We start from the raw sequence: 23290 nt of genomic DNA on the forward strand, positions 1-23290 counted from the left end.
AGAAGAATCATAGATATACTTTCTAAATCCTTTGCCTCTTTGGATACATCACCCATATCATCAAAACTAATTGTATCCTGGACCGCTCATGAAGCGCTGCCAAGGGAATATGCTACGCTGAAGCACTGCCAAGGGTACCAAAAAATGGAAAGTTTTTATGGGCTCACCTGTTATCTGTACATTTGGGGTTAAGCATAACTCAGAGCTACTTCTAATGTACCCACAATAATGTGCATGCGATAATATAAAAAATATGACACAAAAATGTATTGAGCATAATTAGACATGTACATTGGTGAAAACAAATGATGGGGTGGGGGGAAGGAGACCCAAGAGGGTACCTCCACCAAAACCCCTGTTATACGAAGACCAGCTAGGAGCACCAACTGGACAGAAGCCCACCAGATCCATAGGAAAAGACAGTATTAATGACAAAAAACACCATTATTCTAAACCCAATCCTGTGTGGAAATAGGAATAGGAAATATACAGAGACCGTCAAATTGTAAATACCGAACCCTGCTCCCAGTCCTGTGAAAGATGAGAGTATCAATGAAAAAATGCCCAAATCTCAATTAAATAGACATCAACTACATATAACACCAAGACTGAATGCAGGTAACATAAAGATAAATGGTAGTCATAAGTACAAGAATCGGTGTAAATTACCCATGGTGGACAAAAGGCCTGGGCTCCTGGCACTACTGCTACCTCGAAGCGCATTTCGCCAACCCACTGGCTTCATCAGGAGGCTACTTTATACTTTATAAAGTATACTGGTATATGTTGGGATATATCAAAAGATCCACCTGAAGTTAATAGGGGACGCATCACAACAGCGCGCCGCTCGTCACCATGCAACAGACGGCGAGCGCGCCCACTCACAACATGATTTACAACCAGGAAGTTGATGACGCATGGTGTGGGCATCGCCCACGCCCGTCACCATGGAGACGATCAACACATAGCGTTCCATGATGCGGCCACCCAGCGCATGCGTGGGATGCGTCCAACCCAGGGTGAGGATCCGTAAAGAGAAAAATTAGCGGGGACCAGTCCAAACACATGGAATACATCATACATGTGTGTGGTAGAGGTATATAGGCCCCAGACTGCATAATCACCATGTGTATAAAATACATAAAAATTAATGTACAGTACGATACCAGTGATTAAAAGAAGTGATCTAAAACCATCATAAAAACAGTGAATATACAGGTCCTTCTCAAAAAATTAGCATATTGTGATAAAGTTCATTATTTTCTGTAATGTACTGATAAAGATTAGACTTTCATATATTTTAGATTCATTACACACCAACTGAAGTAGTTCAAGCCTTTTATTGTTTTAATATTGATGATTTTGGCATACAGCTCATGAAAACCCAAAATTCCTATCTCAAAAAATTAGCATATCATGAAAAGGTTCTCTAAACGAGCTATTAACCTAATCATCTGAATCAACTTATTAACTCTAAACACCTGCAAAAGATTACTGAGGCTTTTAAAAACTCCCAGCCTGGTTCATTACTCAAAACCGCAATCATGGGTAAGACTGCCGACCTGACTGCTGTCCAGAAGGCCATCATTGACACCCTCAAGCAAGAGGGTAAGACACAGAAAGAAATTTCTGAACGAATAGGCTGTTCCCAGAGTGCTGAATCAAGGCACCTCAGTGGGAAGTCTGTGGGAAGGAAAAAGTGTGGCAGAAAACGCTGCACAACGAGAAGAGGTGACCGGACCCTCAGGAAGATTGTGGAGAAGGACCGATTCCAGACCTTGGGGGACCCGCGGAAGCAGTGGACTGAGTCTGGAGTAGAAACATCCAGAGCCCCCGTGTACAGGCGTGTGCAGGAAATGGGCTACAGGTGCCGCATTCCCCAGAAACAGCAGCAGAAGCGCCTGACCTGGGCTACAGAGAAGCAGCACTGGACTGTTGCTCAGTGGTCCAAAGTACTTTTTTCGGATGAAAGCAAATTTTGCATGTCATTCGGAAATCAAGGTGCCAGAGTCTGGAGGAAGACTGGGGAGAGGGAAATGCCAAAATGCCTGAAGTCCAGTGTCAAGTACCCACAGTCAGTGATGGTCTGGGGTGCCATGTCAGCTGCTGGTGTTGGTCCACTGTGTTTTATCAAGGGCAGGGTCAATGCAGCTAGCTATCAGGAGATTTTGGAGCACTTCATGCTTCCTTCTGCTGAAAAGCTTTATGGAGATGAAGATTTCATTTTTCAGCACGACCTGGCACCTGCTCACAGTGCCAAAACCACTGGTAAATGGTTTACTGACCATGGTATTACTGTGCTCAATTGGCCTGCCAACTCTCCTGACCTGAACCCCATAGAGAATCTGTGGGATATTGGGAAGAGAAAGTTGAGAGACTCAAGACCCAACACTCTGGATGAGCTTAAGGCCGCTATCGAAGCATCCTGGACCTCCATAACACCTCAGCAGTGCCACAGGCTGATTGCCTCCATGCCACGCCGCATTGAAGCAGTCATTTCTGCAAAAGGATTCCCAACCAAGTATTGAGTGCATAACTGAACATAATTATTTGAAGGTTGACTTTTTTTGTATTAAAAACACTTTTCTTTTATTGGTCGGATGAAATATGCTAATTTTTTGAGATAGGAAATTTGGGTTTTCATGAGCTGTATGCCAAAATCATCAATATTAAAACAATAAAAGGCTTGAACTACTTCAGTTGGTGTGTAATGAATCTAAAATATATGAAAGTCTAATGTTTATCAGTACATTATAGAAAATAATGAACTTTATCACAATATGCTAATTTTTTGAGAAGGACCTGTAATAGTGTAGAAACAGTTAACCCAGATTAAACATACTAATTATGAACCACCCATTATATAAGGTAATATATTACAAAATGATGTAGCGAACTCCTAAATACGTGAAAATCCATAAAAAATGTGTATAATAAAAAACACAATTGCCAAAAATGTGATTTAATAAATTACAGATCTATATAAATTCATGATTATACCCAGTGCAGAATATACCATATCACAAAATAAAGTGCATAGTAAAAAAAAAAAACACACACAAATGTAATTAATAACATTTATAAATTCATGATTGCAAAAAGTTCATATTTATAAATTCATGATATGCAGTGGCGAAAAAATGATAAAATGTATAATCATCAAGTGTCTTGTGCATAACTTGAGGGACATTCTCTCCACTTGAAACTTCATCTCCAAAGAGTATAATGCATCATAACTTTAGAGGTAATATAACCTCACAGGTGCCATTAACCACTTCCCATCTGGGCCATTTGCCCCCTTCCTGACCAGGCCTAATTTTGCAAAACTGACATATCTCACTTCATGTGGTAATAACTTTGGAACGCCTTTATTTATCCAAGTCATTCAGAGATTGTTTTCTCGTGACACATTGTACTTCATGATAGTCATAAATTTGAGTCAAAATATTTCACCTTTATTTATGAAAACATCCCAAATTTTCTAAATTTCAATTTCTCTGCTTTTAAAACAGAAAGTGATACCTCATAAAATATTTATTACTTAACATTCCCCATATGTCTACTTTATGTTGGCATCATTTTGGAAATGTCATTTTATTTTTTTAGGACTTTAGAAGGCTTAGAAGTTTAGAAGAAATTCTTCAAATTTTTAAGAAAATTGCCAAAACCCACTTTATAAGGACCAGTTCAGGTCTGAAGTCACTTTGTGGGGCCTACATAGTGGATACCCCCATAAATGACCCCATTGTAGAAACTACACCCCTCAAGTTACTCAAAACTGATTTTACAAACTTTGTTAACCCTTTATGCGTTCCACAAGAATTAAAGGAAAATGGAGATCAAATTTTTAAATTTCACTTTTTGGGCAGATTTTCCATTTTAATCCAATTTTTTCTTTAACACATCGATGGTTAACAGCCAAACAAAACTCAATATTTATTACCCAGATTCTGCGGTTTACAGAAACACCCCACATGTGGTCATAAACTGCTGTATGGGCACACGGCAGGGCGCAGAAGAAAAGGAACTCCACATGGTTTTTAGATGCCATGTCCCATTTGAAGCCCCCTGATGCACCCTTACAGTAGAAACTCCCAAGAAGTGACCCCATTTTGGAAATTAGGGGATAAGGTGCCAGTTTTATTAGTACTATTTTTGGGTACATATGATTTTTTGATCATTCATTATAACACTTTATGGAGCAAGGTGACCAAAAAATTGGTTGTTTTAGCACAGTTTCTATTTATTTATTTTTACAGTGTTCACCTGAGGGGTTCAGTCAAGTGACATTTTTATAGAGCAGATTGTTACGGACGTTGCGATACCTAATATGTATACTTTTTCTCATTTATTAAAGTTTTACACAATAATAGCATTTTTGAAACAAAAAAATTATGTTTTAATGTGTCCATGTTCTGATAGCTATAGTTTTTTTATTTTTTGAGAGATTTTCTTATGTAGGGGCTCATTTTTTGCGGGATGAGGTGACTGTTTTATTGGTACCATTTTGTGGGACATACGCGTTTTTGATCACTTGGTGTTGCAGCTTTTGTGATGCAAGGTGACAGAAATTGCTTGTTTTGACACAGTTTTTTTTTTTTTTTTTTTACGGTGTTCATCTGAGGGGTTAACTCATGTGATATTTTTATAGAGCTGGTTTTTATGGACGTGGCAATACCTAATATGTATACTTTTTTTTTATTTGTTTCACTTTAACACAATAATAGCATTTTTGAAACCAAAAAATGATGTTTTAGTGTCTCCATGTTCTAAGAGCTATAGTTTTTTTATTTTTTGAGAGATTTTCTTATGTAGGGGCTCATTTTTTGCGGTATGAGGTGACGGTTTTATTGGTACCATTTTGTGGGACATACGCATTTTTGATCACTTGGTGTTGCATATTTTGTGATGCAAGGTGACAAAAATTGCTTGTTTTGACACATTTTTTTTTTTTTTTTTTTTACAGTGTTCACCCGAGGGGTTAGCTCATGGGATATTTTTATAGAGCTGGTTTTTACGGACGTGGCAATACCAAATATGTCTATTTTATTTTATTTTTTCTATTTTTAATTTTTTTTTATTCCTTACTTGGGGACCTTTTTATTTTTACATGTGAAACTTTTTTTTATTTTATTTTTTTCAACCCTTTATTTTTTTTTATTTTTTTTACACTTTTCGTCCCCCATAAGGTCATACAAGACCTCTGGGGGACATTTGCTTCACTTTTTCTTTTTTTTTCACTATTGATTTCTCCTGTAACTGGGGCTGACATAGTAGCCCCAGTTACAGAAGAAATGCACCCCCCAGAGAGGCTGTACAGCGTGATTCTGCGCTGTACAGCCTCAGAGCAGGGCTGATCGAGGTCTGTGAGAGACCTCACACAGCTCCTGCAGCTCCGGTCCCGGCGGTCACATGACCGCCGGGCCGGAACAGGAAGCGCACAGCGCTTCCTGCTCTGCAGACACAGCGCTCGGCGAAGGCAGGGACACCTGGGCACTGTCCCTGCCTTCTCTCTGGGTTGCCCTGCTGTCACTGACAGCGGGCAACCCGATCAGCAGCTGCACGATTAGCGTGCAGCTGCTGTTTCTGAAAGGACGTTCAGAAACGTCCGTTCAGAAATAGAGGTCCACCCATAGGATGTTTATATCCTATGGGCGGACTTAAAGCGGTTAATGTAAAAAACTGAGATTAGAATACAATATACATATCACAAATAAATCATCAACCCCAAACAAAAAATCCCAAACAACACTAAATAATATGTTCCACATACAGCAGAAGATAAGAAAGCGCAATTAAAGAAAAGGCCTGTAACTCACTGCTTCATTTAGTCCCCAGGGGATCTCAGTTTTCAACATTATAATCCACCTTGTTTTTTCCCCCTTGCAACATCTGTCCAACAGTGGACATCTTTATCAAGTTGGTAAAGCAGGAATTTGAATCCATTTCAGGTGATGCTGGTCCTTCTAATTTAACTTTGGGCCAGCGTCAGGCCATCAAAGAGTTATGTAATTTGAAGGAAGCCGTCATCAAACCTTCAGACAAGGGGGGAAATGTTGTGTTATGGCCGTCACAGATGTATGAGAAGGAAGTTTTCAGACAGCTGAATCGAAATGAATTTAATAAGCGGTTGGATAACAATCCAACCACTAGATTCAAAATTGAATTAGATGACATATTACAATCTGGGGTTGACCATAGTATATTGACCCCAAGATTTAAAGAAGGTCTGGTGGTTGATCACCCTATGACACCTACATTTTATCTGCTGCCCAAAGTTCAAAAACATATGGTTTATCCCCCAAGACGCTCAATTGTGTCAGGTATGGGGAGTCTTTGTGAACGGGCTAGTAGATGTGTGGATTTTCACTTGAGGGGCTGTGTTGAGACCATGCCGTCTTATGTCAAGGATACATTGGATAAATTAAAGAAATGTAATGGGGTCTTTTTGGAAGAAGACATGATGTTTGTTACTTGTGACGTTGAGGCCCTATATACGTCGATATGCCAAGACCACGGGGTCCGATCGGTCAGATATTATTTTTATTTTTTTACAGATGACAGACTTAGAACCAGACTTGGTCTGGCTTGTTGTCAGGATTCTGTACTCAGGCACAATTATTTTGTATTCAAGGACCGCATCTTCCTACAGCTCCAGGGAAGGGGGGGCGAATTGTGTGCCTTCATGCCAACCTTTTCCTGGGGCTGTGGGAAAGAGAGGTAGTCCAGAATCTACCTGGCCATAGCTCAGTGGTCTGGTGGTCGAGGTATATCGATTACATTTTATTCATTTGGCAGGGCTCCGTAGTAGAGTTGAACACCTTTCTCCAACAACTTAATGTAAATTATCTGAATATCAAGTTGACATAGACATATAGCTGGGAACGGATTGAATTCCTGGATATCTAATTTGGCAGGGAATCAGATGGCAGGGTCTCCACAGAGCTATTCAGGAAGCTTACAGCAACGAATACCCTATTACCTGCAAAATCCTCATTATCTGCAGACCATCAGAGCCATTCCCACGGGCCAATTCTTAAGACTTTTTCGGATCTGCTCTAGTGATGAACATTTTGAGACCCAATCGGAAGACCTTTCTAAAAGATTTTGAAACAGGGACTATAATCAACACAATATTAGAAGGGGTTATTTAAGAGCAAAATCCTCATCTAGGGATTCCCTTTTAGTAAGTAGAAAAAGGGACAATTATATGAAATCTAGATTTATCACACCTTTTAATACACATTGGTGGAAAATCCGGGAACTAATGATGAAATATTGGCCTATTTTACTCTCTGTCAATGATCTCAGAGAGTCACTCTCAGATTATCCGTGGATCACATGGAAGAAAGCTAAACATTTGGGTGACAGCCTTACAATGAGTCACTATGTTCCACCGATAACACGGAACGTTTTTGGCAGTAAGGGCCCTAGATGGGGGGTCATTTTCTTGTGGCAACTGTCAGGCGTGCAGATATAGACTGAGGACATCTACTTTAATAGACTCCAAGGGGCCTTAAGAATATCAGATAGTCCATCGTATTACACGTAGGTCAACAGCGGTTGTGTATCTAATCACGTGCCCCTGTAACCTCATGTATGTGGGTAAAACAACCAGGGAGCTCTGGGTGAGAATTTTGGAACACGACAGTAAGATTCAATCAGCAGGAACCATGAGGATCTGACCAAATTACAACCCATAGCTCTACATTTTAAAGATAAACAAAACTGCAATCCGAGGGGTCTAAAAGCTAGGGGTATTGACAAAGTAATTATGGGCTGTCAAGGTGGTGACATTAAGACATTACTATAACAAAGGGAAACAAGCTGGATTATAATGTTGAAAACTGAGATCCCCTGGGGACTAAATGAAGCATAGTGATGTCCCGAACTATTCGCCGGCGAATAGTTCCCGGCGAACATAGCTTGTTTGCGTTCGCCGCTGTGGGCGAACATATGCGATGTTCGGTCCGCCCCCTATACATCATCATTGAGTAAACTTTGACCCTGTACCTCACAGTCAGCAGACACATTCCAGCCAATCAGCAGCAGACCCTCCCTCCCAGACCCTCCCACCTCCAGGACAGCATCCATTTTAGATTCATTCAGAATCTGCATTCACAGTGAGCGGAGGGAGAGTACTGCTGCTGCTGATTCAATAGGGAAAGCGTTAGCTAGGGCATTGTTCTGTGTCCACAGACTCATCTGCTGTAAGGACAGCGTCCTGATAGCACCCCAAAAAGCCCTTTTCAGGGCTGGTATATCAGTGTGCTTTTTATATATATATATATATATATATATATATATAACTGAAGAAAGATAGGACTGCACTCCGGATAAAAGTGAAATTCTGTGAGGCTTTATTCACCCATAGTATGGCAACTTTGCGACGTTTCGGCTCACAAGAGCCTTCTTCCAGCATAGAAACAGTGAAAATGGCGACATATAAAGGCATGTCTAAAGTGACTGACCAATCGTATTCTGGTTACAATCATAGGTAAATCAAACACATGTGAGACATATGAATAAAGTGCAAGTGCATAATTATACAAGTGTATGAAAGATATACAGCTCAGGGACTTTCTCCCTGTGTGCTAATCATATATATAAAAAATTACTATAGATTTATACAGTGTATACAATAGAGTGAATAATACATTGGACGGAGATCGTAGATATCGCACCTCTCGATGAAATGGCGTCCGCTTACAGCATCGTGTATCCTTGAGCGTCTCTGTTCAGCCACTGCGCATGCCCAGGTTCGCGTCATCGTCTCTGTCATGCAGTTATCCGGTGACGCATGCGCTATCGCCTAGTTGCTTCAAAGGCGCCATTTAGGTAAAGGGCAACATTGCCCAACCAATATGTAATACATGAGGGCCTACGATATGCAAAATGTTTTCCTATATGGTACTTTGTATATTAAGCCGCAGTAGGTACATCCTACTAGATCAGTATGTGAGGAAGGAGCCAACTTTGTCAAGGTGGATCCATCCCACTGCGCGGCATGTGTCAGAAGGGGACACGTCAATGTACCCGACCGGCACCGCCAGCGTAATTACTGAAGATTCGCTGCCATAAGGGGAATTCTTAAAGGAAAACATGCAAATAAAACAAAGAAAATATATTTTCCCTTTATCACTGGAGATGCGCAGTGCAAGATTTTTTGGTGTTGTAGCATTGTTCCATTATCATCGAAGAGGGCCAGATCCACGATCTCAATCCAAACTTCTTATAAAATTACAAAAATGGTTCTAAAAGGCAAAGAGAAATTAACAAATTAATAACAGAATTGAATACTCCGTATAATGTATATTATATTGTTATTAATTTGTTAATTTCTCTTTGCCTTTTAGAACCATTTTTGTAATTTTATAAGAAGTTTGGATTGAGATCGTGGATCTGGCCCTCTTCGATGATAATGGAACAATGCTACAACACCAAAAAATCTTGCACTGCGCATCTCCAGTGATAAAGGGAAAATATATTTTCTTTGTTTTATTTGCAGGTTTTCCTTTAAGAATTCCCCTTATGGCTGCGAATCTTCAGTAATTACGCTGGCGGTGCCGGTCGGGTACATTGACGTGTCCCCTTCTGACACATGCCGCGCAGTGGGATGGATCCACCTTGACAAAGTTGGCTCCTTCCTCACATACTGATCTAGTAGGATGTACCTACTGCGGCTTAATATACAAAGTACCATATAGGAAAACATTTTGCATATCGTAGGCCCTCATGTATTACATATTGGTTGGGCAATGTTGCCCTTTACCTAAATGGCGCCTTTGAAGCAACTAGGCGATAGCGCATGCGTTACCGGATAACTGCATGACAGAGACGATGACGCGAACCTGGGCATGCGCAGTGGCTGAACAGAGACGCTCAAGGATACACGATGCTGTAAGCGGACGCCATTTCATCGAGAGGTGCGATATCTACGATCTCCGTCCAATGTATTATTCACTCTATTGTATACACTGTATAAATCTATAGTAATTTTTTATATATATGATTAGCACACAGGGAGAAAGTCCCTGAGCTGTATATCTTTCATACACTTGTATAATTATGCACTTGCACTTTATTCATATGTCTCACATGTGTTTGATTTACCTATGATTGTAACCAGAATACGATTGGTCAGTCACTTTAGACATGCCTTTATATGTCGCCATTTTCACTGTTTCTATGCTGGAAGAAGGCTCTTGTGAGCCGAAACGTCGCAAAGTTGCCATACTATGGGTGAATAAAGCCTCACAGAATTTCACTTTTATCCGGAGTGCAGTCCTATCTTTCTTCAGTTATAATATTGGGTCTCTGCCTTTGCCCTTGTGGATTTTGCACCCACGTTTAAGGTGGTGCTCCCTCAGGATTTCTCTTTTATATATATATATATATATATATATATATATATTGCAGTTGCCTGGCTGCCCGTGTGTGAGAGGCTGCAGGCTCAGTCATAGACAGCACAGTGCACACCATTCATACAGGGTGTGACAGAAAATACCTCGCAGATAAAAAACAATTCTATTTAATATTTTTCTGTGAGATAATCAAATTTGCAAGCCCGTGTGTGTCAGGCCCACACATACTGTACACTGCTAGTGTCTAGGCCTGCACTCATACCGTTACAGGGTGTCAATCACCCAAATACCTTGCAGAAAAAAAAATTATATTGAAAATTTGTCTGTGATCTAATCACATTTGCAAGCCTGTGTGTGTCAGGCGAACACATACTGTATTGTGCCCACTGGCTAGTGGCTAGGCCTGCACTCATACCGTTACAGGGTGTCATTCACCCAAATACCTTGCAGAAAAAATATTTGGTTTAAATTTTTTCTGTGATCTAATCACATTTGCAAGCCCGTGTTTGTCAGGCAAACACATACTGTATTGTGCCCACTGGCTAGTGGCTAGGCCTCCACTCATACCATTACAGGGTGTCATTCACCCAAATACCTCCCAGAAATTTTATTTTTTTACAATTTTTTTGTAATCTAATGACATTTGCAAGCCCGTGTGTCAGGCCCACACAGACTGTACTGTGCCCACTGCCCACCACTTATATAGGGTGGCACAGCACCTTGCACGCATAGTAACACTTATCTAATAAAAAATGACAGGCAGAGGCAGGACACGCCACTGGGGCCGTCGTGTTCGTGGTGTTGTGATTTCCACTGGCCCTGGAATAATGCCCAGTGTTCAGAGGCCACGTACCCTGAACCCAAAAAATTCGGAGAAAATAGTTGACTGGCTTACACAGGAAACCCAATCTTCAACAGCTTCCGCTAAGAAACTTGACGCACCATCCTCCTCCAGCTCAGCTTTGGTCACCTGCTCTCAAGTTACCACTTGCCCGCCGCCACCACCACTACCACCACAGCCGCTTCACTTGATCCCTCAGAGGAATTATTTACACATCAATTGGATGAAATTAGTGATGTGCAACCATTATTGCCAGGGGATGTAGATAACAGGGATATGTCTCAGTCAGGCAGCATTACACACATGGACGTACAGTGTGATGATGATGATGATGTTGTACCCACTGCTGCTTCCTTTGCTGAGGTGTCAGATACAAGTGAAGCGGTTGATGATGACGATGTGTCCGTGGATGTCACGTGGATGCCTGCTCGAAGAGAAGAAGAGGGGGAAAGTTCAGAAGGGGAGACAGAGAGAAGGAGGAGACGAATTGGAAGCATGGGGAGGTCGTCGCAAGGAGCTAGTGGCACAGTCAGACAACATGTATCGGCACCCAGGGTCAGCCAGACAGCACGCCAATCAACGCATGCTGTTGCCACCACCAGAATGCCGTCATTGCAAAGCTCAGCAGTGTGGCATTTTTTTGTGTGTCTGCCTCTGACAACAGCGATGCCATTTGCAACCTGTGCCAAAAGAAACTGAGTCGTGGGAAATCCAACACCCACCTAGGTACAACTGCTTTGCGAAGGCACATGATCGCACATCACAAACGCCTATGGGATCAACACATGATGACGAGTAGAAGCAGCACACAAGCTGCCACCATCCTCCTCCTGGTCCAGCATCTTCAGCCACGTCAACCACTGCTGTCCTCCTTGCCCCCTCTCAACCACCCGTCACTCTGCCTCTTACCTTGAGCAGTTTCATCTCATCTGCCCACAGTCAGGTGTCTGTAAAGGAAATGTTTGAGCGTAAGAAGCCAATGTCACAGAGTCACCCCCTTGCCCGGCGTCTGACAGCTGGCTTGACGGAACTCTTAGCCCGCCAGCTTTTACCATACCAGCTGGTGGAGTCTGAGGCCTTCAAAAAATTTGTCGCTATTGGGACACCACAGTGGAAGGTACCCGGACAATTTTTTTTTTCTAATAAGGCAATCCAAAACCTCTACTCATTGAAAAGGAAGTCATGGCATCTCTGGCATACAGTGTTGGGGCAAGGGTCCATCTGACCACTGATACCTGGTCTGCAAAGCACGGTCAGGGCAGGTACAGTACAGACCAAAAGTTTGGACACACCTTCTCATTCAAAGAGTTTTCTTTATTTTCATGACTATGAAAATTGTAGATTCACACTGAAGGCATCAAAACTATGAATTAAAACATGTGGAATTATATACATAACAAAAAAGTGTGAAACAACTGAACATATGTCATATTCTAGGTTCTTCAAAGTAGCCACCTTTTGCTTTGATTACTGCTTTGCACACTCTTGGCATTCTCTTGATGAGCTTCAAGAGGTAGTCACCTGAAATGGTTTTCACTTTATAGGTATGCCCTGTCAGGTTTAATAAGTGGGATTTCTTGCCTTATAAATGGGGTTGGGACCATCAGTTGCATTGTGGAGAAGTCAGGTAGATACACAGCTGATAGTCCTACTGAATAGACTGTTAGAATTTGTATTATGGCAAGAAAAAAGCAGCTAAGTAAAGAAAAACGAGTGGCCATCATTACTTTAAGAAATGAAGGTCACTCAGTCCGAAAAATTGGGAAAACTTTGAAAGTGTCCCCAAGTGCAGTCACAAAAACCATCAAGAGCTACAAAGAAACTGGCTCACATGCGGACCGCCCCAGGAAAGGTAGACCAAGAGTCACCTCTGCTGCAGAGGATAAGTTCATCCGAGTCACCAGCCTCAGAAATTGCAGGTTAACAGCAGCTCAGATTAGAGACCAGGTCAATGCCACACAGAGTTCTAGCAGCAGACACATCTCTAGAACAACTATTAAGAGGAGACTGTGTGAATCAGGCCTTCATGGTAGAATATCTGCTAGGAAACCACTGCTAAGGCCAGGCAACAAGCAGAAGATACTTGTTTGGGCTAAAGAACACAAGGAATGATCATTAGACCAATGGAAATCTGTGCTTTGGTCTGATGAGTCCAAATTTGAGATCTTTGGTTCCAACCACCGTGTCTTTGTGCGACACAGAAAAGGTGAACGGATGGACTCTACATGCCTGGTTCTCACTGTGAAGCATGGAGGAGGAGGTGTGATGGTGTGGGGGTGCTTTGCTGGTGACACTGTTGGGGATTTATTCAAAATTGAAGGCATACTGAACCAGCATGGCTACCACAGCATCTTGCAGCGGCATGCTATTCCATCTGGTTTGCGTTTAGTTGGACCATCATTTATTTTTCAACAGGACAATGACCCCCAAACACACCTCCAGGCTGTGTAAGGGCTATTTCACCATGAAGGAGAGTGATGGGTTGCTGCGCCAGATGACCTGGCCTCCACAGTCACCGGACCTGAACCCAATCAAGATGGTTTGGGGTGAGCTGGACCGCAGAGTGAAGGTAAAAGGGCCAGCAAGTGCTAAGCATCTCTGGGAACTCCTTCAAGACTGTTGGAAGACCATTTTAGGTGAATACCTCTTGAAGCTCATCAAGAGAATGCCAAGAGTGTGCAAAGCAGTAATCAAAGCAAAAGGTGGCTACTTTGAAGAACCTAGAATATGACATATTTTCAATTGTTTCACACTTTTTTGTTATGTATATAATTCCACATGTGTTAATTAATAGTTTTGATGCCTTCAGTGTGAATCTACAATTTTCATAGTCATGAAAATAAAGAAAACTCTTTGAATGAGAAGGTGTGTCCTGTCGGGTGTAATAATTCAATTAAGAATTATTAATTATGGTCATAAAAATTATTAATCATAAAAAAATTAAATTTTTTTAATTTGTCATAAATTTTTAAAATCATGACCTGGTGAATCGTAGACAACCTAATTGATACAATTCACATCTGAGGCCGACTATTTCCTCAGATAAATAAGTTCTTTTTGACGTGAGATGACGTTAATGATAAAACATGTAGTTCTGCATTATACAACAATACACAGGTTTATAAAAATATGCAGATTTATTGGTTACAAGATTATAAACATATATAAGTAAATAAACACAATGATACATGCAAATGAATATATATAGCGTTACAAGCTTAACAATACATGTGAGTGGAAATAACTTGTCACATTATAACCAAGCTATTATTAGGTTAGGATATCAAAGTAGGAACATAAGTTATACGTATATATATTACTTTTGTTCAGAGAAAACCTCATGATATCAGGATGGGCATGTCTATTCCTAGACATCGATATGGAATGCTAAATACATTCTTCCCCCCTCTAACCAACTACACATCACATGACTTCAGGCATGGGCAAATCCATTCAAGGATATAGCTTAGAAGAGATAACTGTATCCTTCCGCCCCATCCTGGACTATTTTCACATATATAACTTTGGTAAGACTATTAAGACAAATGACAGGGATATATGATCTTTGCTAGACCATATCTTAATTGGAAAGGACTTGAAATAAGTCTTTCCTGTGGGAAACCATCACTTAGCTTGGCGAAGAATGTTCTATCAATATATATATATATCTAAGCAATTATTTACTGCTTTGCTAGATTATGAGTCTTGATTCTTCTGCAGGTAGAATGAAGTCTCACAATATCCTAAAACTACATCTCAATATGGAGATGATCAATTAACTTAATTATGTATTTATTCGCCAATCTAGATGGTATAATTTCACCCACACTATCAAATTAGTCTTAATAAAATGAAATATCATTTTCTGTATCTCTTACCAAGTCCTAGTAGAAATCTCACTTCTGCTCCTAGGAAAGCTGGGTGGTCCATCATAGCACATCTCACCATGGCTTCCATCTTGATAGACCCCTCTAGACAGCTTTACTTCTCTTTCCTCTCTTTCTTGTGTGTGTCTCTGTTCTCTCTGTCCTCTTTCTCCCCCCTGTGTATGGTTTATGAACACAAACTTATCAGTTAGACACACCTTCCTAGTTTGGAGCTTTCCAATCATTGTCGGATGGGTGTGATCATTGATAAGAAATGACATTATAACCTTACCCAGAATGCACTTTTGCTACTGTTGTAATGTCACCTACTCATACCTAGGTGGCACTGCTGTGTAAGCTATTTGCATCATAGTATAAAGGGTTAACTTCTGTAAGTCTGAATAAAGGTATAATATACATTTTGACCTTAAAAGCTTTAATTCAAGGCTATAGGGATTAGATTTGACACTTGTAGCAATTAGAGACAGACCTCTAGGCGTCTTCTCTGGATGTTTCTCACACTGTTTGTTTATGGATCATAAATAACTTGAATCTCCTTGTTTTCTCACAGAGATAACAGTATCTCCTGTTACACCAAAGAGGTGAATAATTGTTACAAAACACACATCTTCATAGACACTCTTTTAGAGACAAAGATTCTCCTAATGAGAAATATATATAATATACTGAATACATGTTGTCTTCATCACATATAACGGTATAATATATATTATATGTTCTACTGATTGTCTTATGCTAAGGACTAAGGCTCATTAAATGAATACATGAATATTATACATTTGCTTCATTGATAAATGCCTAATTGTATAGGTAATTATCACCAGCTGCATAGAGCTTATCTTTACCTCCCTGTCATAAATTTTAAAGTAGATAAAGAGGCCTCTTCTCAGACTGGTACACTCATGAGAAGAATAACACTAAAGAGCAGAAACCTTTGTATGACCTTATTGTGGCCTTCTCAAGACATACAAAATTGTAACTATAGTGAGCATGGCTCTTAAAGGGAATGAACATTCATCTTGACTAAAATAAATTGGATATCAATGCATTTACCTATGAAAAGGCACGACAAATCCCCCCTTTTCAGCATATTCAATTTCGTTATCAGAAGGTTGAATAGGCTGAAATGCAATAAAGGGCTTTTCATATGTCTTCTTCTAAAGATTGGGGAACGCAAGTTTTACCTTGGAATAAATGTATCACAATTTTGTGTGTACTTTTACGACACAAATCTAACGCACAAACTTTATGATTAGTTAAACTACAAGTAGGTTACATTTCTTTGTATTAGTGATAAACACGTTGGTTCATAGAACGCATATTATACAATGGTTTTGTTCTTTTTCTTTTATGATCACTGTAGAGAGAAAGACGTTTCGGTCATTTTCTAGACTTTCTGGAAACGTGTCTCTAGTTAAGATCTTTCTTTGGTCCTCTAACTTAATAACGTTGCTGCTAAAATGAAAAATTGGAAGTAATAGCTTCCTGGCTTGTCAGCAACTTGGCAACTCGATTTAGCGAGTGGTGCTTGGCATCATATCTTCATGTCTGCGATCTCAAATACTTTGTCATGTTGCATTGGTGTGATGTACTTTTGCAGCGGCTGTCGAATCTCCTGGGGCTCTGCCCACTTGTCCCTCCTGGATACATCTTGGATACATCTGGGTTGGCTCCGACTGGACGTCTCTTGCGTCTCGGATAACAGATAACACTTTTTAGTTCATACGATACCAATCCTTATTTCCGTCTTTAGCTGGAACCATAAAGTCTCTTCACCTCTTTTCATCCAACTCCTTCAATCTCTCGAAGTCGTGCACAGGTTGCATTTGTGTAATAACACTTTACTGCAACAACTCATCTGCGGTTCTGGTATGGGCTTATCCCCTTCAGTACCAGGACAGGAATATTGACTGTGTATAGACCACGCCCTTCTAAGGGTTTTAAAAGTGATCTGGCTGTAGCATTCTAATGCCAGCAACAATATACATGACAATTTATCATTAATATGTCATCTCATCAATCATATCTCGGTGGGACCTCCATTTATGTCGGGTGTAATAATTCAATTAAGAATTATTAATTATGGTCATAAAAATTATTAATCATAAAAAAATTAAATTTTTTTAATTTGTCATAAATTTTTAAAATCATGACCTGGTGAATCGTAGACAACCTAATTGATACAATTCACATCTGAGGCCGACTATTTCCTCAGATAAATAAGTTCTTTTTGACGTGAGATGACGTTAATGATAAAACATGTAGTTCTGCATTATACAACAATACACAGGTTTATAAAAATATGCAGATTTATTGGTTACAAGATTATAAACATATATAAGTAAATAAACACAATGATACATGCAAATGAATATATATAGCGTTACAAGCTTAACAATACATGTGAGTGGAAATAACTTGTCACATTATAACCAAGCTATTATTAGGTTAGGATATCAAAGTAGGAACATAAGTTATACGTATATATATTACTTTTGTTCAGAGAAAACCTCATGATATCAGGATGGGCATGTCTATTCCTAGACATCGATATGGAATGCTAAATACATTCTTCCCCCCTCTAACCAACTACACATCACATGACTTCAGGCATGGGCAAATCCATTCAAGGATATAGCTTAGAAGAGATAACTGTATCCTTCCGCCCCATCCTGGACTATTTTCACATATATAACTTTGGTAAGACTATTAAGACAAATGACAGGGATATATGATCTTTGCTAGACCATATCTTAATTGGAAAGGACTTGAAATAAGTCTTTCCTGTGGGAAACCATCACTTAGCTTGGCGAAGAATGTTCTATCAATATATATATCTAAGCAATTATTTACTGCTTTGCTAGATTATGAGTCTTGATTCTTCTGCAGGTAGAATGAAGTCTCACAATATCCTAAAACTACATCTCAATATGGAGATGATCAATTAACTTAATTATGTATTTATTCGCCAATCTAGATGGTATAATTTCACCCACACTATCAAATTAGTCTTAATAAAATGAAATATCATTTTCTGTATCTCTTACCAAGTCCTAGTAGAAATCTCACTTCTGCTCCTAGGAAAGCTGGGTGGTCCATCATAGCACATCTCACCATGGCTTCCATCTTGATAGACCCCTCTAGACAGCTTTACTTCTCTTTCCTCTCTTTCTTGTGTGTGTCTCTGTTCTCTCTGTCCTCTTTCTCCCCCTTGTGTATGGTTTATGAACACAAACTTATCAGTTAGACACACCTTCCTAGTTTGGAGCTTTCCAATCATTGTCGGATGGGTGTGATCATTGATAAGAAATGACATTATAACCTTACCCAGAATGCACTTTTGCTACTGTTGTAATGTCACCTACTCATACCTAGGTGGCACTGCTGTGTAAGCTATTTGCATCATAGTATAAAGGGTTAACTTCTGTAAGTCTGAATAAAGGTATAATATACATTTTGACCTTAAAAGCTTTAATTCAAGGCTATAGGGATTAGATTTGACACTTGTAGCAATTAGAGACAGACCTCTAGGCGTCTTCTCTGGATGTTTCTCACACTGTTTGTTTATGGATCATAAATAACTTGAATCTCCTTGTTTTCTCACAGAGATAACAGTATCTCCTGTTACACCAAAGAGGTGAATAATTGTTACAAAACACACATCTTCATAGACACTCTTTTAGAGACAAAGATTCTCCTAATGAGAAATATATATAATATACTGAATACATGTTGTCTTCATCACATATAACGGTATAATATATATTATATGTTCTACTGATTGTCTTATGCTAAGGACTAAGGCTCATTAAATGAATACATGAATATTATACATTTGCTTCATTGATAAATGCCTAATTGTATAGGTAATTATCACCAGCTGCATAGAGCTTATCTTTACCTCCCTGTCATAAATTTTAAAGTAGATAAAGAGGCCTCTTCTCAGACTGGTACACTCATGAGAAGAATAACACTAAAGAGCAGAAACCTTTGTATGACCTTATTGTGGCCTTCTCAAGACATACAAAATTGTAACTATAGTGAGCATGGCTCTTAAAGGGAATGAACATTCATCTTGACTAAAATAAATTGGATATCAATGCATTTACCTATGAAAAGGCACGACAGTCCAAACTTTTGGTCTGTACTGTATATCACCTACACTCCGCATTGGGTCAACCTGCTGACGGCTGCCAAGCATGGAATGCGTGGCTCTGCAGCAGAGTTGGTGACACCGCCACGACTTGCAGGCAGGCCTACTGCCACCTCCTCTACTCCTCCTACTCCATCCTCTTCCATAACCTCCTCGGCTGAGTCCTCTTCTGCTGCGGCGTCTGGCACATCAACTGAATACCCCCAGCTCCCCAGGGGCTATTCCATATCCTGGATACGACAGTGTCACGCTGTCTTGGGGTTGACTTGCCTGAAAGCAGAGAGCCACACCGGACCAGCACTCCTGTCCACCCTGAACGCACAGGTGGATCAGTGGCTGACCCCGCACCAACTGGAGATCGGCAAAGTGGCGTGTGACAATGGAAGCAATTTGTTGGCGGCATTGAATTTGGGCAAGTTGTCACATGTGCCGTGCATGGCACATGTGTTGAATCTCATCGTACAACGCTTTGTGTTTAAGTACCCAGGCTTACAGGACATCCTCAAGCAGGCCAGGAAGGTGTGTGGCCATTTCAGGCGTTCCTACACGGCCATCGCGCACTTTTCAGACATTCAGCGCCGAAACAACATGACAGTGAGGCGCTTGATTTGCGACAGCCCGACATGTTGGAATTCAACACTCCTAATGTTCGACCGCCTGCTCCAACAAGAAAAAGCCGTCAACGAGTATTTGTATGACCGGGGTGCTAGGACAGCCTCTGCGGAGCTGGGAATGTTTTTGCACACCATCAGCAGCCTCATCCCATTTGTTTTCTTCCTGGAGCGTGCCCTGCGAAGAGTGCTGGTGCAGGCTGTAGATGAGCGGGAAGAGGAAGAGTTGGGGTCACCATCACCACCATAAACAGCCTTGTCAACATCGCTTGCCAGACCTGCGGCAAAGCTGCAAGAGGAGTATGAGGAAGAGGAGTCAGAGGAGGAATGTGGCTTTGAGGAGGAGGAGGAGGAAGACCAACCACAGCAGGCATCCCAGGATGCTCGTTGTCACCTATCTGGGACCTGTGGTTTTGTACGTGGCTGGGGGGAAGAACAGACCGTCAATGACATCAGTGAGGAGGAGGAACGGGAAATGAGTAGCTCGGCATCCAACCTTGTGCAGATGGGGTCTTTCATGCTGTCATGTCTGTTGAGGGACCCTTGTATAAAAAGGATGAAGGAGAACGACCTGTACTGGATGGCCACGCTACTAGACCCCTGGTATAAGCAGAAAGTGGCGGAAATGTTACCAAATTACCGGAAGTCAGAAAGGATGCAGCAGTTCAAAACCAAACTAAAAAATATGCTTTACACAGCTTATAAGGGGGATGTCACAGCATAACAGGAATCTAACTGGGGAAGAGGTGAAAGTAATCCTCCTCCTACCACAACCACGGCGGCAAGGACAGGACGCCTTACAGATGTGTTGTTGATGGAGGACATGCAGAGCTTTTTCAGTCCTACACATCGCCACAGCCCTTCGGGATCCAGCCTTAGAGAACGACTCGACCGACAAGTGGCAGACGACCTCGCCTTAACTGCAGATATCGACACTGTGTTGATTACCTCACCTTCATTAAGATGAATGAGGCATGGATCCCGAAGGGACTGACAGTAGGGGATACGTTTAACTAACAAAAGGCCTGATGACATGCCTTGGCCTCAAAATAGTCCCCTCGCTGCTGTATTTAATGTCTGCATACCGGATGACGTTTGTGAATTCTCCGCCACCAACTAGGGTTCAAGCCGCAATGTATTAGTCACCTTTCTGCCTTGAAAACATAAATTTTTCAGGCATGTGTACATTCCTAATTTCTCTGGCCTCTGGTGCTGCACTGTGGCTGCAAAAAAAAAAAAAAAAAAAGGCACATACAAGTGTCAATTCCCCTTTCGTGATAGTTACCTTGTTGTGGTGAAGGGGCTTGCGTATCACAATGAAGCGATCATCACCTCTATGAGTGTGTTGGCAATGTTGCCACACCCCAGATGATAAGGCCGTTGCTTCATTATGATCAGACCAAAAGCGATCGGGACGGCTGGATGTTTTTTCATAGAAAAAACTAAATATATATTTTTTTTAAGTTGTATGGATGGGTTTTTAATACATAAAATAAAAAAATCATAATAAAGTCTCTTAATAGTTTATTAGAAATAATGCAGACAATTAAAAAAATCCCCAACAATTCCAATACAAATCAAGTACAAAGCTCAGAACTAAATTATTCCAGGATGTCGTAATGGTTCATTAATTCGGCAATGGTTAATCAATTCGACACATGTCCCCGGATAGGGGACGTAACAGGGATTAAACTGATAGGAATAGTACTAGTCAAGACACCACTCATATAGGGTGTCACAGCACATTGCTCCGTGCACGCGCAGTGCCCCAACTTGGGAGTAAGAGGACCGACCAAGCTGCTTTTTCCATCTGCCGGTTCCTAAAATAAATTCAGAGTAGAGTTTGGTCTGTCACTGTGAGGGTAGTCAAAGGTACCCGGCCTAAATGTTTTTTTTTTCACAAAAACGCAATCCCACCCTGATATGGGACGTAACAGGGATTAAACTGATGAGAATAGTACTACAGAAAATAGCACTCATATCAGGTGTGACAGTAAATTGCACGGCGCAGATGCAGTGACTGTGGCGTGGATTCAAACAAAGGGGAGGGAGCCAGCGTTTTTTTTTAACCATCTCCCCATTCGAAAAATCATTTCAATTCACCTTTCCGGGACCCATGATGTTGTACGTGGCTTGGTGGAGGAAGAAACCTTCAATGACATCAACGGGACATGGCTAGCTTGGTATCCAACCTTGTGCAAATGGGAAGTTTGCGGTTGGGCAAATGGACTGTTTGCGGTGCATTAAAAGGGGAATTTGGTCTGTCAATGTCTGTGAAGCGGGCGTAACCCTTACACCATCTCATCGATACAACATCATACCTGATCGTATACACACACTGGATGTTTTAAACCACGTTGTTCAAAAAAATAAATTGGATTGTTAGGTGATTTATGCCCTTTATGGATTAAAATCCAACTCTGCGTCAACTATGTAATTTTCCATGGGAGTTTTGCCACGGATCCCCCTCCGGCATGCCACAGTCCAGGTGTTAGTCCCCTTGAAACAACTTTTCCATCACTATTGTGGCCAGAAAGAGTCCCTCTGGGTTTTAAAATTCGCCTGCCTATAGAAGTCAATGGCGGTTCGCCCATTTCGCATGTTCGTGAACATTTGTAGAAATTCGCGTTTGCCGTTCGCGAACGGAAAATTTTATGTTTGCGACATCTCTAATGAAGCAGTGAGTTTGAGGCCTTTTCTTTAAAGGGGTACTGCACTTTGTTTAAACTGATGATCTATCAGCATCTGATCAAGTGAACGGAGCTTAGCCGCACCCAGGCAAGTTGATACTAGTCGTGACGTCACTGGGCCAGCGGTAAACAGTGAGAAGGCCACAGCGCTGCTATAGCGCTGCTGCCTTCTCAAACAGCTGATCAACAGGGGTCCCGGGTGTCGGACCCCCTCCGATCAGATGCTGATGATCTATCCAGAGGATAGAGGTGTAAAGACAGGCGCACTCTGCACCTTTTTGTTATATTATGTTAACTGTTTCTACACTATTATTATATTCACTGTTTTTATGATGGTTTTAGATCACTTCTTTTAATCACTGGCATCGTATTGTACATTCATTTTTATGTATTTTATACACATGGTGATTGTGCAGTCTGGGGCCTATATACCTCTACCACACACATGTATGATGTATTCCATGTGTTTGGACTGGTCCCTGCTAATTTTTCTCTTCACAGATTCCGGCTTCTCACTCTAGGTTGGATGCATCATGGTGCTTGCCGTATTGCTCATCCCCATGGTGACAGTTGTGGGCGATGCCCTGCACCATGCATCATCCACTTCCTGTGCGTACATTGTACGTCGTTTGGTGCGTGGGCGCGCTCGGCGTCTGTCATATGTTGACGAGCGGAACGCTGTTGTGATGCGGGCCTCCTAATCATGCCGTGCATGCGTTCTCTATTAACTACAGGTGCATTCTT

Source organism: Bufo gargarizans, chromosome 4 (assembly GCF_014858855.1).
Source record: "Bufo gargarizans isolate SCDJY-AF-19 chromosome 4, ASM1485885v1, whole genome shotgun sequence".
Classification (NCBI taxonomy): domain Eukaryota; kingdom Metazoa; phylum Chordata; class Amphibia; order Anura; family Bufonidae; genus Bufo; species Bufo gargarizans.